Below are 18,684 nucleotides of genomic sequence, written 5' to 3'. Positions count from 1 at the left end.
TCTGTCAGAGACAGCAAAGGACTTGGAAGAGCAGTTGAATGGAATGGACAGCATCTTGAAAGGAGGATATAAGATGAACACCAACAAAAGCAAAACGAGGATAATGGAATGTAGTCGAATTAAGTCGGGTGATGCTGAGGGAATTAGATTAGGAAATGAGACACTTAAAGTAGTAAAGCAGTTTTGCTATTTTGGGAGCAAAATAACTGATGATGGTCGAAGTAGAGAGGATATAAAATATAGACTGGCAATGGCAAGGAAAGCGTTTCTGAAGAAGAGAAATTTGTTTACATCGAGTATAGATTTAAGTGTCAGGAAGTCATTTCTGAAAGTATTTGTATGGAGTGTAGCCATGTATGAAAGTGAAACGTGGACAATAAATAGTTTGAACAAGAAGAGAGTACAAGCTTTCGAAATGTGGTGCTACAGAAGAATGCTGAAGATTAGATGGGTAGATCACATAACTAATGAGGAAGTATTGAATAGATTGGAGAGAAGAGACGTTTGTGGCACAACTTGACTAGAAGAAGGAATCGGTTGGTAGGACATGTTCTGAGGCATCAAGGGATCACCAATTTAGTATTGGAGGGCAGCGTGGAGGGTAAAAATCATAGAGAGAGACCAAAAGATGAATACACTAAGCAGATTCAGAAGGATGTAGGTTGCAGTAATTACTGGGAGATGAAGAAGCTTACACAGGATAGAGTAGCATGGAGAGCTGCCTCAAACCAGCTTCAGGACTGAAGACCACAACAACAATAAGATGCATTAATTGTTAGCACCATTAATAGAGTCACACCTTCCGTTTTAACAAGAGTTATCCTTTAGGTGACCAATAATTTTCTCATAGAGAACATCTGTTTGAATGAGTCTACAATCTTTGTCACTATTTTTTGTGACAGAACAACATACATAACTTTACTCTGTATGTGCTTTGCCCCATTCACCTATTTCAATATCTGTGAGTTGAATGCTTTCATGAATGCTATAGTTTTCATGCGACTGATCATCACTGGTTTAGATGTAAGTTCAATTATGGGACGTGTGTCACATAATGAGAAGTCTTCTTGTAAGCATATATAATGTCACTAAAGTTTTGTTGATACTTGATGATTGTTTTTATTTACGGTCTTTGAGCCTAAGTACGGTCTTTTCCACTGTATACAGATACCTGAGACTGGTCTGTTATCTTATGGAAACTAGTTGTTTGTAACGAAGTGACATACAGTTAGTGTGAAAAATCATAATTTAGCAGAAATAAATCTATCTGAAATCTTACTCTCCGACATTTCAGTTCTGTGGGGCTATCTTCAGGTGCTCTGATTTCCACATGTACATGCATCCTTTAATACTGTTTATCAGACGTGCTGTAAAAGACTTAATTATAGAGAATATCTAATGAAATCACGATCAGAATGGAAAATGTTGACCAAAGAATATTTACTTTTCAGCGTGACACCTTATAGTAATTCTGTATGTGACGGTAAATCCCATAATTAGTGAACCACAAAACAGGTTATTAAAAATCAGAGCATTCACTCTGAGAGGGCTACACAGAATAAATATTAAAAGTCGGGATACATATGTGACTTTTTCGGTGGGTTCATCCCATAATTTGCCTGAAGTGTTTTAGCGAAACTGCAGATATCCTGAATCAGGGTAGCTGAGATGAAGTTAGAACCTTTATCTTCCAGGCCGAAACAGTAGAAGCAGCTTCAGACGCACTCCAAGAGAATGTTATAGGACCTAGACTCTTCACCACATACACTCCGTAAATGATCTGTAGACTAACGACTGAAGCGCCGTGGGGCCGTTTGCCGATGATTTTGTCGTATACAAGACAATCACACCGCCGGAAAATTGTAGCGAAATGCAAGATGATATACGGAGGACTGATGTCTAATACAGGGATTATTACAATGTTTTTATTTGCTGTCATGTATATCTGAACTCCACACAGTGGCTGAGACAGGTAGTATTTTTATGGCATTAAATTGGACGTGTACTTGAAATGAAGTTAATCTGGTTTCATAGCATTTTAAGAAAGTTGCAGCTTTATATAGTATGTTTCAGGTCTTTGCATCAAACGATTAGGGATGATAAAGCACATCATGGCGAAAACTTTTGTTAGAGACAAAATATTCGGTGATACTTCCCAGCAACGTTACACGTCCATTAATGTTTGCCTGCTCTGGAACGACGAGATTTCACGGAACTAACAGGGTGCACTAACCATGCGTGCTACATAATACTTATCCCAGAAATGTTGTCTCTAAGCGGACAATGACATTTCTAAAACGAATTAGGAACTTGAAATTTGCTGGGTTCCCCTTTCATATGGAGCATATAGCTACATTATAGACAATGCATAAGTCATACGCATATCACAAAATGCCTACGTCCAGCCATTTCTCAAAGCATAACCAATACAAAAGAACACCAGAGTCACCGTGAAGTGTCAGCAAACACTTCAAGTTCAACAAAATATGTTCTCCATGACATACTCTGTTAGCACTTGACGTCTGATCCAAAGACTTTGAAATACTCTGTCTACCTGGAAAGTATTAAGAAGGGAGGAAGATAGGAAAGAATTTAGATTCAAAGAATACCTCCCGCGATGCTTCCAGAAGGGTGTACTTCAGAGAAGAGAGACATAAAGCCTCACGCTCCTGGGCAGTCACCGTCTGATCTACTACAGCTCACCATCAGATGATGAGGACATCAGAAACAATTTGTGCCTCTCGCCCTTAGATGACCTAATCCCACATCTATGTTGGGTTCTATTTTTTCATATACGTTGTAGGGCAGCGTACATTTGTTTAACAATCTAATCTTACTGGCTAATGTACGAGGAAAGTTCAATAAGTGTAGAGCGGAAATCAATAAGGGGCTAAGTGCCAAAAGACTGATTCCGAGTTATTCAGTTTTGTTTAGTTTTGACAAAAATATTTTAATGAAAAATCTGAAGCAAGAGTTACACAACAATTGCAATTTTTTTAAGTTACCTTCCTTTTATCGAAGAAAATAAATATTTTATTCTGAAAAACGCAGAACGTACTAAATGCCGTACAAATATTGGCAGAAACGTGGTAAGTGCCAACGAAAGAAATCTCAACCATTTATCAGTTTTGTGAATAAGAAACATTTTACAGATACACTATCCTGTGATTTAATTACTTGTAATCTTTCGTTTAATTTTATCGGGCACAAAGCAATTTTAATTGATTAACTTTTCGCAGACTGTTCTCTTAGCTACTTTCACATACGGCATCATCTGTAACGATCTTTTTTTTTCAGCTGGAAAACTGTTTTACATTGTTTTGCGGTAAAGCGAAGTTCTTTAATATGTCAGTGGTACTCCATTTCTTGAAAACATTGTAAGTGCTCCAGTCTTCAAGTTTGTTACACATTGTTCTCATCTTGACGACCCCGAGTGCAGTTTTTTCGCTTGAATTCAATTACATTTGGAAGTATTTATTTTCGTTGTATTAATATGTGTATCGGCCGCTTTTTTAAAATAAAAAAGTACTCAGACTGGAGCATAGTAAACACAAATGGTTTGTTAGGTGACGCATTTCCCATAAGATACACAAGATCCTTGGGCAGCTCGACACTCTGACATTGTTTCAAGTCTCTTACGTTTTCCGATCTGGGAAAAATCTCTGTCACACGCCGCAAACAATTACTTACGCCGCTTTAGCCTCACCACCAGTGGATCGGCACATGTCGCTCGTGCTGTCTTCCGGGCCTAGTACGAATGATCGTAGCGCTTAGCCCACCTTTCAGGTTTGTGGCTACGGCACTTAACTTGGTGTTTTAGGTCTAATTAAAAACAAATCGGCACCTAGTCAGTCACTGATTTCCTCTCTTCAAGTAAGGCAACACTTTTTATCCTCGGCCAGTTTCCATTGAAAAAGACGCGGGATTTGTTGTGGAACATCATGGAATATTGATGGTGTTGAGATAGCAACCAGCCACAAATTTATTTTCAGTTCCCTTATTCAAAGGGTACCGTTACAGGTTTCTAATCGTTAATATTCATCTTCATACGATTTTCATGCTTTCATTACAACGTTCTTTTACAGATTAGTTGTCGTGAAATGTTGGTTTGGAGTGTTTGTTTTCATTACCTTCGTTCAACAGATGTGAATACATTCCCACTGCATTCTTATCGTTGCACATGTAAAGTTTTCTCGCTGAACACTTTACATTTGCCACAGAAAAGATTTCTAGCACACACGACATGTTTTGATACAATACAAATTGCTTACAAACATACGAGTGACAAAGATGCTATGATATATCGTAACATCATGAAGATGTCCCATGTTTGGAAAAAGATCATAAATTCACTTATGCAACTGAAACGCGTTTTACACTAGTACAGAGAGACATTGGTTTTGTGAGCTTACAGCGAATACTGTTACATTAATTACAAAGTTGATCCATTTTTTTGAGTACTGTTTAGATAAGACAGTACATTATTTATTTATATTTAGCATCATGAGAATTTTAGTAACATGCAAATTTGCTACTTGATCTGCAGATAGGCGTAGGAATATTATTTGCTTTGGAGGGTGGAAAATAATTTTTGGAAATTTTTCAGGAAAGGGACGTTCGCTAACTCGGTTTATTCATAAGAATATAGTCTGGGGTGCTGTTTTGTGTGTGTTTCAATTTCTTCTAATATACTCATTGTGGCTCCTTTTCCGGCTAGATGTAAAATTCTTAAGTTGTTCTCAATGTTTCTCACTGAATGGTTTTCCTCAGCGATATGAGCTGCAAATGCAGATTTGTTCAAGTTGCCAAGCCTTAAAGCATCAATGTGTTCTTTGCATCTAACTTCAAAACTTCTGCCTGTCTGTGCAATGTAGAATTTTGGCCATGTATCGCATTTGAGGTTGTATATTGCTGATTTACTGTAGGGACTCTTGGAAGTATTTATATCATGGATTACAGTTTGTTGTAACTTATTACTTGTGGAAACGTTTATTGTGATATTTTTCTTTTTAAATAAGTTTGCTATTTTGTATGATAGTGGGCCTATGTATGGGAAAGTAGCGCAATTAGGTTTGGCTTCTGTGGCACACTGATTTGGCTTGGAGTGCATGTTATGTGGTTTGCTGTGAAGTGGATCTGTGGTTTTTGTCTGCATTTTGTTGTGGAGTTTTTTCTATTATTATGTGTTTATATCCATTATCATGAGCAACTTTTTTAATTATATTGATTTCATTTTGTTGGTTTGTATCACTCATAGGAACTTTAATTCGGTGTACCATCGCTCTGAAATATGCCATTTTTTGTTGGCAGGGGTAGCAAGATGAGTTCTCAATACTGACGTCTGTGGTAGAAGGTTTTCTGTAAATATAACGATAAGAAATATAACGATAAGAATGCCGTGGTAATGTCTTCACGTCTGTTGTCTGTTGGACGAATGTAATGAATACAAACAATCCAAACACGACATTTCACCACAGTTAATCTGAAAAAAAGACAAAAAAAACGTTGTAATGAAAGCATGAAAACCATCTGAAGATGAATCATAACGATTCGAAACCGGTAACGGTACCCTTTGAATAAAGGAACTGAAAATAAATTTGTGGCTGGTTGCTTTCTCAACACCATCAACGTTTGTCTTCAAATAACAGCCACGGTCTCCAACCATGTCATCAAATGACAAAATTGCATCATGGAATATTCCGACTTCAGCTTCTATAGTTTCATGAAGCTCCGATAGGTGGCGGCGCTATACGTAGCCTTCAAAATGCCGTCTGTAATACAGGTCTGTTCCAAGCAGAGAGCTGTCATTCAGTTTCTTTTGGCTGAAAACCGGATCATCCCAGATATTCATAGCGCTTACAGAATGTCCACGGACACCTGTCAATGAAGAAAACCGCGATGAGTCGTTGGGTGAGGTGTCTGTCGCAAAGGCTATCGACTCTACTGCCCAGACCTCCCATCTTCTGACTTCCATCTGTTTGGCCCACTGAAGGATGCACTCCGCGGGAATCAGTGCTTGGATGGTAGGTGGGTTACTGAGGCAGCGAGACGTCGGCTTCGACGTCGACCAGTAGAGTGGTACCATGCGGGCGTACAGGCCCTCCCAGTAAGGTGGCGTACGGCCCTCGCGTTGAAAGGAGATTATGTTGAAAAGTAGGGTTTTGTAGCTGAAAGAGTGGGGAATAATACACTACTGCCCATTAAAATTGTTACACCAAGAAGAAATGCAGGTGATAAACGGGTATACATCAGACAAATATATTATACTAGAACTGACATGTGATTACATTTTCACGCAATTTGGGTGCATAGATTCTGAGAAATCAGTACCCAGAGCAACCACCTCTGGCCGTAAAAACGGCCTTGATACGCCTGGACATTGAGTCAAACAGACCTTGGATGGCGTGTACAGATACAGCTGCCTATGGAGCTTCAACACGATACCACAGTTCATCAAGAGTAGTGACTGGCGTATTGTGACGAGCCAGTTGCTGGGCCACCATTGACCAGACGTTTTCAATTGGTGAGAGATCTGGAGAATGTGCTGGCCAGGGCAGCAGTCGAACATTTTCTGTATCCACAAAGGCCCATACTGAACCTGTAACAAGCGGTCGTGCAATATCCTGCTGAAATGTAGGGTTTCGCAGGCATCGAATGAACGGTAGACCCACGGGTCGCAACACATCTGAAATGTAACGTCCACTGTTCAAATTGCCGTCAATGTGAACAAGAGGTGACCAAGACGTGTAACAGATCGTACCCCATACCATCACGCCGGGTGATACGACAGTATAGTGATGACGCATACACCGCGATGTCTCCAAACACGGATGCCACCATCATGATGCTGTAAACAGGACCTCGATTCATCCGAAAAAATGACGTTTTGACAATCGTGCACACAGGTTCGTCGTTGAGTGCACCATATCAGGCTCTCCTGTCGGTGATGCAGCGTCAAGGGTAACCGCAGCCACGGTCTCCGAGCTGATAGTCCATGCTGCTGCAAACGTCGTCGAACTGTTAGTGGTGATGCAGATAGTTGTCTTGCAAACGTCCCTATGTGTTGACTCAGGGATCGAGACGTGGCTGCACGATCCGTTACAGCCATGCGGATAAGATGCCCGTCATCTCGACTGCTAATGATACGAGGCCGTTGGGATCCAGCACGGCGTTCCGTATCACCCTGTTGAACCCACCGATTCCATATTCTGCTAACAGTCATTGGATCTTGACCAACGCGAACAGAAATATCGCGATACGATAAACCGTAATCGCGATAGGCTACAATCCGACCTTTATCAAAGTCGGAAACGTGATGGTACGCATTTCTCCTCCTTACACGACGCATCACAACAACGTTTCACCAGGTAACGCCGGTCAACTGCTGTTTATGTATGAGAAATCGGTTGGACACGTTCCTAATGTGTGAATGCTTTGAAAAACTAATCATTTGCGTATCACAACATCTTCTTCCTGTCGGTTAAATTTCGCGTCTGTAGCACTTCATCTTCGTGTTGTAGCAATTTTAATGGCCAGTATTGTATGATGTATTGGAATCCTGAATAATACCAATCTACTGTCAGACACAAAATGCATTAGTCTTTGAACGCCATTCGTATAGGTTTTTCGTAACTTTTTTGTCACGATCACCAGTCACGCTTAATTATAACGGTGTTTTATGGTTTTACTGTTATAGACTTTTTAACCTTGTCATGTGCAACAAAATTACTTAATAACCTAGTCTATGTAAGTGTTTTACGTTTGATCCTTATTCTACGTTCGTTTACGCCTGCGTGAATCTCGTCGTATCTGGTACCAGCACTACGGTTGTCTATCTCGCTACCACTGACTGTGCAGCCATTCGTTACCTGTGCTCCTTGCCACCTACACTGTAGTCGCTGCGAGAAGGCTTTACGTAACGTTAATTGAACTCATCATAACCAAATAAAACGCACTGAGCATAAAAAGAGGCGGGAACATCAGTTATTCCAGGATTAGAAAAATGGCGATCTATAGCAGAAGTAACGGTGGGAAAAAACTGGCCGGTTGAAACAGATAGTGGTATTTTAGTTCCCAATAACGGATATTTTTCGGTAGCTGTTTGGTCTCTGCTATAACAGGTGGTTCTTTTTAATTTTTTAACCTAGTAAAAAACCGAAATATCACTTAGCCACAGCAGCAGAGCTAAAATTTTTCGTTTTTACATAAATCTTTTTGACATAAGCAGTTATTTTTATTCGTAAAATTCGCATTGGGTGTAAGTATTGTGTTATTATAGAAAATGAGAAAAGTGATAAGACGTATTTTAATAACAGTGCCGGCAGAAACGAGTAACAACATGGCATAAGAACTGGGACGGATTCCTGAGATAAATGTTCCTTTGGCAGCGTGTCGTTGCTTAACGTACGAGTGTTCGTGCAATACTTGTCCCCCCTTAGTATTTGCGGTAGATTCTCGCTGTCGTCGTCGGACATCCGTTGGATTGCAAAATGGCACCAATCCTAGTCTGGAAATATTTTAACGGAGTAACGTAGAAATGAAGTATACGCTCCCTAGGCAGGAGGCGAGCTTGACCCGGATCGTTTCGCTTCGCGGATTAACGATGACGTCTGGTGCTCTGGTCAACCTGGGAATGACTTTTTGGGCTGTTTCTCAAATCCTACTACATAAACAGCGGCCAGGTAGCCACGCCTCGCTTCAGATAGATGCCACGGAAACTTTTAGAAAATGTTCTCACACTTATTGCACGTAGAGTTTCTTTAGACACAGACAGATGGGGCCCGTTAATTCCGACCTGGGAGCGAACAGGAGACTGATCCCTTTAGATGCTCAATCTCCTTGAACCCTTTTTCAGCAGAGGCGAACAGTGGCTGGTGATAAAATCAGCTGTAAAATATCTACACTTAGGGAACAAAAGTCATAGAAAAGCGTTATGCACATATACAAATGGTGGCCGTATCGCATACACAAGGTATAAAAGAGCAGTGAATTGACGGAGCTGTCATTTGTACTCAGGTGATTCTTGTGAAACCGCGTCAGACTTGATTATGTCCGCACGACAGGAATTAACAAATTCTTAATCCGTAATGGTAGTGGAAAACTATACGCATGGGATAGGCTATTTCGGAAATCGTTAGGGAATTCAATGTTTCGAGACCCACAGTGTCAAAAGTGTGCCGAGAATACCACATTTCAGGCATTACCTGTCACCACGGACAACACAGTGCCGTCTGCGTAGAGTTATCTTTACTAAGAGGCAAACAACATTTGTAAGTAGGCTGTTTAGGTTTTTATGTTGGTAACGCCACGTAGCGCTCTGTATGAAAATCGCTGATTGTGCTGTGGGCAGTTTGTGGCTGGTCTTCATTGTTGGAATTTTTGCTATTGTACTGTTGCGCAGTTGCATGTGAACAGCGCGTAGCGTTGCGCAGTTGGAGGTGAGCCGCCTGCAGTGGTGGATGTGGGGAGAGAGATGGCGGAATTTTGTGAGCGGAGATCTGGACGTGTGTCCATCAGAAAGAGTAAATTTTTAGTACTGGATGTCATGAACTGATATATATATATATATATATATATATATATATATATATATATATATATATATACGATGACGTTTGAATATTATTAAGGTAAATAAATTGTTTGTTCGCTATCAAAATCTTGCATTTGTTAACTATGTCTATCAGTAATTAGTGCCTTCAGTAGTTAGAATCTTTTATTTAGCTGGCAGTATTGGCGCTCACTGTATTGCAGTAGTTCGAGTAACGAAGATTTTTGTGAGGTAAGTGATTTATGAAAGGTATAGGCTATTGTCAGTCAGGGCCATTTTGTAGGGATTATTGAAAGACAAATTGCGTTGCGCTAAAAATATTGTGTGTCAGTTTAGTGTTGATCAGAACAAGTAAAGAGAGAAATGTCTGCCCACGTTCAGTTCTGCTCAGCTGTTTGAAAATCAAATAGCGTAAGGGGTCTATCAGCACATTAATCCACTAGTTTTTCTAAGAGGATGTTTCACATTGCGTGAAATAACCGCAGAAATCAATGTGCAACGTACAACGAACGTATCCATTACGATAGTGCGATGGCTTTTGGTGTTAATGGGTTATGGCAGCAGACGACCGACGTGAATGTCCCTGCTAACAGCACGACGTCGCCTGCAGCGCCTCTCCTGGGCTCGTGACCATATAGGTTAGACCGCAGAAGACTGGAAGACCTTTCTGTGGTCAGATGAGTCCCGATTTCTGATGGTAGAGTCTTCAGACCACACTGTTGTAGCCTGGTGGTGGCTCCTTAAAGGTGTGGGCTGTGTTTAGGTGGAATGAACAGGGTCGTCTAGTCAAACTGAAACGATCATTGACTACTCAGAGAACATTTGAAGCCATTCACGGGCTTCATGTTCCCAAACAACGACAGAACTTTTATGGATGACAATGCACCATATTAGGGGCCATAATTGTTCGTGACTGGTATGAAGGACATTTTAGGCAATTCAAACAAATCCTCTGTCGATCCATTATGGCCAGGGGCCATCGGCTGGTACGAACGTTCAATAAACTTCACCAACAGTCGTATACTTGAGATTATTTTATTTTATTTCGAAAGCAGCCGGTTTCGGCAATTCATTTTGCCATCTTCAGGCCCCATACGCTTTTTTCCAATCAACAACCTTATCGCATATTACCATAAAACTGGATGCTGTGAACCCCAATCGTTGTGCAACTCATTCACACCAAAGCGTGACACCAACTCTGAGTATGAATGAGTTGCACACAGGATTCGCGTCATCCTGTTGTATGGCGCTATACGATAAGGTTGTTGATTCGAAAAAAGCGTTTAGGGCCTGAAGATGGCAAAGTGAATTGCCGAAACTGGCTGCGTTTCAAATAAAATAAAGTAACCTTAAGTATACGACTGTTGGTGAAGTTTATTGAACTGAAAAATTCGAGCGAATGGTTTGACCATCCAGATCGCCCGACTTGAATTCCATCGAACATTTATGGCACGTAGAAATGTTGGAACGCGTGAGGCAATACTGACCCTACGACTTAGAAGAAAGATTAAGGAAAGGTAAACCTACGTTTCTAGCACTTGTAGACTTAGAGAAAGCTTTTGACAATGTTGACGGGAATACTCTCTTTCAAATTCTGAAGGTGGCAGGGGTAAAATACAGGGACCGAAAGGCTATTTACAATTTTTACAGTAAGCAGATGACAGTTATAAGAGTCGAAGGACATGAAAGGGAAGCAGTGATTTGGAAGGGAGTGTGACAGGGTTGTAGCCTCTCCCCGATGCTGTTCAATCTGTATATTGAGCAAGCAGTAAAGGAAACAAAAGAAAAGTTCGGAGTAGGTATTAAAATCCATGGAGAAAAAATAAAAACTTTGAGGTTCGCCGATGACATTGTAATTCTGTCTTGGAAGGAGGATATAAGATGAACATCAACAAAAGCAAAACGAGGATAACGGAATGTAGTCGAATTAAATCGAGTGATGTTGCGGGAATTAGATTAGGGAATGAGACGCTTGAAGTAGTAAATGAGTTTTGCTATTTGGGGAGCAAAATAACTGGTGATCGTAGAAGTAGAGAGGATATAAAATGTAGACTGGTTGTGGCAAGGAAAGAATTTCTGGACGAGAGAAATTTGTTAATCTCGAGTATAGATTTAAGTGTTAGGAAGTCATTTCTGGAAGTATGGAGAGCAGTCATGTATGAAAGTGAAACATGGAGATAAATAGTTTACACAAGAAGAAAGTAGAAGCTTTCGGAATGTGGTGCTACAGAAGAATGCTGAACATTAGATGGGTAGATCACATAACTAATGAGGAGGTATTGAATAGAATTGGGGAGAAGAGGAGTTTGTGGCACTGCTTGACCACAAGAAGGGATCTGTTGGTAGGACATGTTCTGAAGGATCAAGGGATCACCAATTTAGTACTGGAGGGCAGCGTGGAGGGTAAAAATCGTAGAGGGAGACCAAGAGATGAATACACTAAGCAGATTCAGAAGGATGTAGGCTGCATTAGGTGCTGGGAGATGAAGAAGCTTGCACAGGATAGAGTAGCATGGAGAGATGCACCAAACCAGTCTCAGGACTGAAGACCACAACACAACACACACACAATCAAGAGGTTAGCAATTTGGCAATTATGGACGGCTACAGAGGTAGCCTAGGTCAATATATCTGCAAGGGAGTTACAACTACTTGTTGAGTTCATGCCACGTCTAGTTGTTGTGCAACGCCGTGCAAAAGGAGGTCCGACACGATATTAGGAGGTGTCCCATGACTCTTGTCACCTCAGTGTAGAAGGTGGCCTCGGAAATATTCTCAAGCTGAACGAGCACACCCGACCAGCTGCAGGAAAAGCACAACCTAGAGAGCCCCCTGAGAAGCGGCCGGCTCCCGCGTTACGACAGCCACCTGCCGGCGTCCCCACGTCCCCACGTCGCATTCGCTACGCGCCCTGCTCCAGCAAGTGACTGCTCCGGTCGCTTTCGCAACGGCGCGACCTAATGCGCTGCCCGCGGTGAAAGTCGCCGCCCGTAAAACAAACCTGCCGCTTCATTAACAACTTCGGAGCGCTGCTCGGAAACCGAGTGCGACCGGTTTCATCCCATTAACAAGCCGGACGCTGTGCACTTTATCCCTGCTCGTACAGAAACTGCCCCGCTGTACCACACACATTAGGCCATGGAGTGGCTGTTCCAACAAACCGTACGACAAATTCCTCTGTTTATCTTTTCCCAAAACACCACAGTGGACTATACACAGTCCTGATGAGAGATGATTTTTCTTTTCTTTTGCAACCCTGCATGCGTCTGTTTTTTTTTTTTTTCTCTCAATTCCACAGAAAAGTTGTATAATACTTAACCACTTATCCTTTTGCCTTCTACAAGATAATCAGTAAGGGGAGTCCCTTCTGCGTCCCAGACGACATCGATAACAATATTTATCATCAGATGAAATAGACTCTTTTGATACACAGCCACCGGTTTAATTGCTGCTTTTGCTGCTCCTTCGTATCTTCGTACCATTTACTAGTCACTGTTTGTTTCCTAGGCGTATTTCGAAGGTTTAAACCTCTTATCACTAAGTGGATTATGTGGATTAAGGGATGTGCGTGTTTTCTTACGACTTTGGGGGAACCTGTAGTAGTGTCCATTGGACGGGTACACGAGATTCCACTACACTTTTAGCGGGTGATTCCAGATACTCAGCTGTGTATGCAACACATCAAGATCGTCCCATGTGCGTGCATATCTCGTGGTTGTAATTAAAGTGCAGCTACCCACAGAGGTCCAGAGATGGCTGTAATTATCGTATGGCAGTAAAACTTGGTAGCTAGTTTAATGCATTAATGAGGAACCGATTTACGACGGAAAAAATTAATTCCAATTTTGGCCACAAGGTGCAAATTCGGTGCTGTGAATCCAGGAAAGACATATAGAAATGTTTCCATATGTAATGGGTGAGAAACGGGACGTGAGTAGAAGAGGTCAGTCAGGTGAGAAATGGATAATGTTGGGTTTGTTATTATCTTACACTTACGCAGTTTGTTCAGTATGAGCACCGGAGACCTCGATGAGATGTTGCATCCGTAAAACGACGCATCAACAGTTGCTCACAGCAGTTACAGTGGAATCTGAGCTACATGTTCCTGTATACTGATCAGGTAGAGACAGAAAGTGTCCATGGTAAACGTATTCTTTTACATACACACAGAGCCTAAAAATACATGCATTCAGATCACGTGATCTTGCAGGAAAACTTCCGGAGATGACACGTTCTTCGAAGGTTAAGGCTCTGAGCACTATGGGACTTAACATCTATGGTCATCAGTCCCCTAGAACTTTGAACTACTTAAACCTAACTAACCTGACATCACACAACACCCAGTCATCGCGAGGCAGAGAAAATCCCTGACCCCGCCGGGAATCGAACTCGGGAACCCTGGCGCAGGAAGCGAGAACGATACCACACGACCACGAGCTGCGAACTCTTTGAAGGTTGAATTGGATTGGATTGTCTGGGGTAGGAGACCAGACAGCGAGGTCATCGGTCTCATCGGATTAGGGAAGGACGGGGATGGAAGTCGGCCATGCCCTTTCAAAGGAACCGTCCCGACATTTGCCTGGAATGAGGATGGCCGGACGCGGGATTGAACCGTCGTCCTCCCGATTCGAAGGTTGCATTAAGCAAATATTTCACTGGGCGAAACAGATGGCGTGTTACCCCATCTTGCAAGACAACAGGGGTCCCACAAATTGCGCTCTTCCAAACTGGGAATCATACGCTGTGCAAGGAGGTTTCGATGACTTGGAGATGTCACGATACATTTGACAGGTCCCCGGGGTATATTCTCCTCAGATAAGAACGGACAGAGAGTAAAAGGGCTTGTGAATCCACACCACTCAGTTACATATGGCGTGTACGGTAGCTTCATGCGCAACACCTCAGATGCTTCAGTTCTCTGTATTCATTGCAACCTGCTGTGTTAAATGTGCCCTGTCACTCCTTAGAATATTGCCCGGTCACATGTCATCAGCTTCGATCCGTGCCAGAAACCCAAGAGGAAATTCAGAACTTTGCTACAGATCATTACGTTTCAGTTGGTGCACCATCTGCATCTTGTACTGGTAGCAGTCTAAAATAAACCGCAAAGTTTTCTGTGCTGTTGAGAAAGGGACGGACAATTCTCGCGACACCAGCACTACCAGGGCACTTGCTTCAAGGTCACTTAAAGCGATAACTCGTCTAAACTTCCACCGGGATAGGACAGCTTCCTCTTCTGTGTACCATATCAAGCTCAGCCTTATTTTCGAATTTCATTATCATCTTCCTTAAATCACTTAATGACACCGAGCCTCGCCTCCGACCTTTCAGCTGGCGACACTCTCTCAGTGCAGCGCTGTAATTGCTGCCGTTCACATAAAATACTTTCACCAATAGCGCACACTCTCTCTTCCCAATAGCTATACTGTTATATTGTTCCCTCACGTTACGGTTTGTCCAGTGACAGCGTGGATGTCATACAAACAGTGTACGGAGCTAGACTTGCGTGTAAATCGCCTCTGCATTAACACATTAGCAAGTTTCGCTGGCATACGATAATTACAGCCAACACTGGACTGGAGTAGGTACGCTTTAATTATAACCACCTGGTGCTCAAAACTTTTCACTAGCGATTCCATTTCAGTAATTTTGTTTATTCACACACAGTTTCGTTGAAATCATATGTATCAACATACTAGCAGAGTATATACGAATGCTAGAAAGACAATCACACATTTTTCAGCTCTTAAGAAACGAGTAGTGCTAATTATTAAAGACAAGATGAAAAGTCTCCTTCATTTGTAACATCACATAGCCAGGAATTCCGTGAAACTGCCGGCCTTGGTGGCTAAGCGGTTCTAGGCGCTACAGTCCGGAACCGCGCGACTGCTAGGGTCGCAGGTTCGAATCCTGCCTCGGGCATGGATGTGTGTGATGTCCTTAGGTTAGTTAGGTTTAAGTAGTTCTAAGTTCTAGGGGACTGATGACCTCAGATGTTAAGTCCCATAGTGCTCAGAGCCATTCCGTGAAACTGGTCAGTCAGTTCCCGTATTTTCTGTGGTACTATAACTAACCTAAAAGAAAAACTAAAGCTGACAGATTGTATGGCTGCACACGATTAAGCCGGAAGACTATGGCAGCAAGAGGATGTAATTACAGATCCTTATTAGCGACATCGTTTTATAGTAGGATTTTGGAGCATTCAATGTGGATCTTTGAATATCGGCCTTGTGAAATACTAATGGCTCTTCATTCGCACTAAGTAATGAGTGCTATCGACACGGGATCTCAATTTGATTCCATACTTCTACATCTGCAGGAGAATTTTGACTCCGTTCCTCACAAGCGGTTGCTAGTGAAATTTCGTGCCTATGGAGTCTTGGAGTTATGCAGCAGCTTTATCGATTTATTATCAGAAAGGTCACAGTTTTTACAGTGAAGAGCCAAAGAAACTGATACACGTGCCTAATATCGCGTAGGCCTCCGCGAGTACGCAGAGGTGCCGCAACATGGCGTGGACCCGATTAACGTCAGAAGTAGTGCTGGAGGGAAATGAAACCATGAATCGCGCAGAGCTGTCCGTAAATCCGTAAGGGTACGAGGGATGGAGACCTCTTCTGAACAGCATGTTGGAAGCCATCCCATATATGCTCAATCATGTTCATGTCTGGAGAGTTTGGTGGCCAGTGGAAACGTTTAAACTCAGAAGAGTGTTCCTGGAGCCACTCTGTAGTAATTCAGGACGTGTGGGGTGTCGCATTGTCCTACTGGCATTGCCCAAGTCCGTCAGAATGACAGTGGACATGAATGGCTGCAGCTGATCAGGCAGGATCCTAATGTACGCGTCACCTGTCAAGAGTCGTATCTAGACGTATCAGCGGCTCCATGTCACTGCAACTGCACACTCCTCAAAGCGTTATAGGACCTCCGCTAGCTTGAACAGTAACCTGCTGACATGCAGTGTCCATAGATCCATGAGGTTGTCTCCATACCCGTACCCGTCCATCCGTTCGATACAATCAGAAACGAGTCCCGTCCGTCCAAGCAACATGTTTCCAGTCATCAACAGTCTAGTGTCGATGGCGACGGGCCCAGGCGAGACGTAAAGCTTTGGGCCGCGCAATCATCAAGGGTGCAGGAGGGAGCCTTCGGCTCCGAAAGCCCGTATCGTTGGTATTTCGTTAAATGGTACGCACGCTGCTACTTGGCGATGGCTGAGCATTGGAATCTGCAGCAATTTCAGAAGGGTTCCACTTCTGTCACTTTGAACGATTCTCTTCAGGTGTCGTTGGTCCGCCGGCTGCTATGACCTCAGATGTTAAGTTCCATAGACCTTTTAGAACCATTTGTCGTTGGTCCCGTTCTTACAGGATCTTTTTCCGTCCGTAGCGATGTGAGATTTGGTGTTTCACCGGATTCGGGTACATTCGTGAAATGGTGGTACTGGAAAATCCCCACCTCATCGCTACCTCGGAGGTGCTGTGTCCCATCACTCGTGCGGAGACTGTAACACCCTGTTCAAACCCCCGTAAATCTTGATAACCTACCACTGCAGCTGCAGTAACCGATGTAACAACTGGGCCAGGCACTTGTTGTCTTATATAGGCGTTGCCGACCGCATCGCCGTATTCTGCCTGTTTACGTATCTCTGTATTTGAATACGCATGCCTATACCAGTTTTCTGGCGCTTCAGTGTAGTAACTGACGGGAAATCATCTACTGAAACCGTAGCGTTACAGGCCCTTTGCTTTTCTTAATCTACTGTAAACTATTTAGGGGACAATTTGAGCAGCCTCTTAAGTTGTTTGTATATGATGCTGTCATTTACAGTCTAGCAAAATCAGCCCAAGGTAATGATTTATATTACAAAATGACTTAGAGACGTTATCTTCATGATGCGAAATTTGGCAGTTGATTCTGAACTGTGGAAAGCTAAGATCTTTCACACGACTGTTGCTGTTGTCTTCAGTCCTGAGACTGGTTTGATGCAGCTCTCCATGCCACTCTATCCTGTGCAAGATTCTTCATCTTCCAGTACCTACTGCAACCTACATCCTTCTGAATCTGCTTAGTGTATTCATCTCTTGGTCTCCCTCTACGATTTTTACCTTCCACGCTGCCCTCCAATGCTAAATTTGTGATCCCTTGATGCCTCAAAACATGTCCTACCAACCGATCTCTTCTTCTAGTCAAGTTGTGCCACAAACTTCTCTTCTTCCCAATCCTATTCAATACCTCCTCATTAGTTACGTGATCTATCCACCTTATCTTCAGTATTCTTCTGTAGCACCACATTTCGAAAGCTTCTATTCTCTTCTTGTCCAACTATTTATCGTCCGTGTTTCACTTCCATACATGGCTACACTCCAAACAAATACTTTCAGAAACAACTTCCTGATACATAAATCTATATTCGATGTTAACAAATTTCTCTTCTTCAGAAATGCTTTCCTTGCCATTGCCAGTCTACATTTTATATCCTCTCTACTTCGACCATCATCAGTTATTTTACTTCCTAAATAGCAAAACTCCTTTACTACTTTAAGTGTCTCGTTTTCTAATCTAATTCTCTCAGCATCACACGATTTAATTTGACTACATTCCATTATCCTCGTTTTGCTTTTGTTGATGTTCATCTTATATCCTCCTTTCAAGATACTGTCCATTCCGTTCAAGTGCTCTTCCAGGTCCTTTGATGTCTCTGACAGAATTACAATGTCATCGGCGAACCTCAAAGTTTTTACTTCTTCTCCATGAATTTTAATACCTACTCCGAATTTTTCTCTTGTTTCCTTTACTGCTTGTTCAATATACAGATTGAATAACATCGGGGAGAGGCTGCAACCCTGTCTCACTCCTTTCCCAACCACTACTTTCCTTTCATGCCCCTCGACTCTTATAACTGCCATCTGGTTTCTGTACAAAGTGTAAATAGCTTTTCGCTCCCTGTAGTATACCCCTGCCACCTTCAGAATTTGAAAGAGAGTATTCCAGTCAACATTGTCAAAACCTTTCTCTAAGTCTACAAATGCTAGAAACGTAGGTTTGCCTTTTCTTAATCTTTCTTCTAAGATAAGTCGTAAGGTCAGTATTGCCTCACGTGTTCCAACATTTCTACGGAATCCAAACTGATC

The sequence above is a fragment of the Schistocerca gregaria genome, chromosome 7 (genome assembly GCF_023897955.1).
Source record: "Schistocerca gregaria isolate iqSchGreg1 chromosome 7, iqSchGreg1.2, whole genome shotgun sequence".
NCBI classification, from domain to species: domain Eukaryota; kingdom Metazoa; phylum Arthropoda; class Insecta; order Orthoptera; family Acrididae; genus Schistocerca; species Schistocerca gregaria.
The sequence above is the reverse complement of the archived record's forward strand: the minus strand, read 5'-3'. Positions refer to the sequence as shown.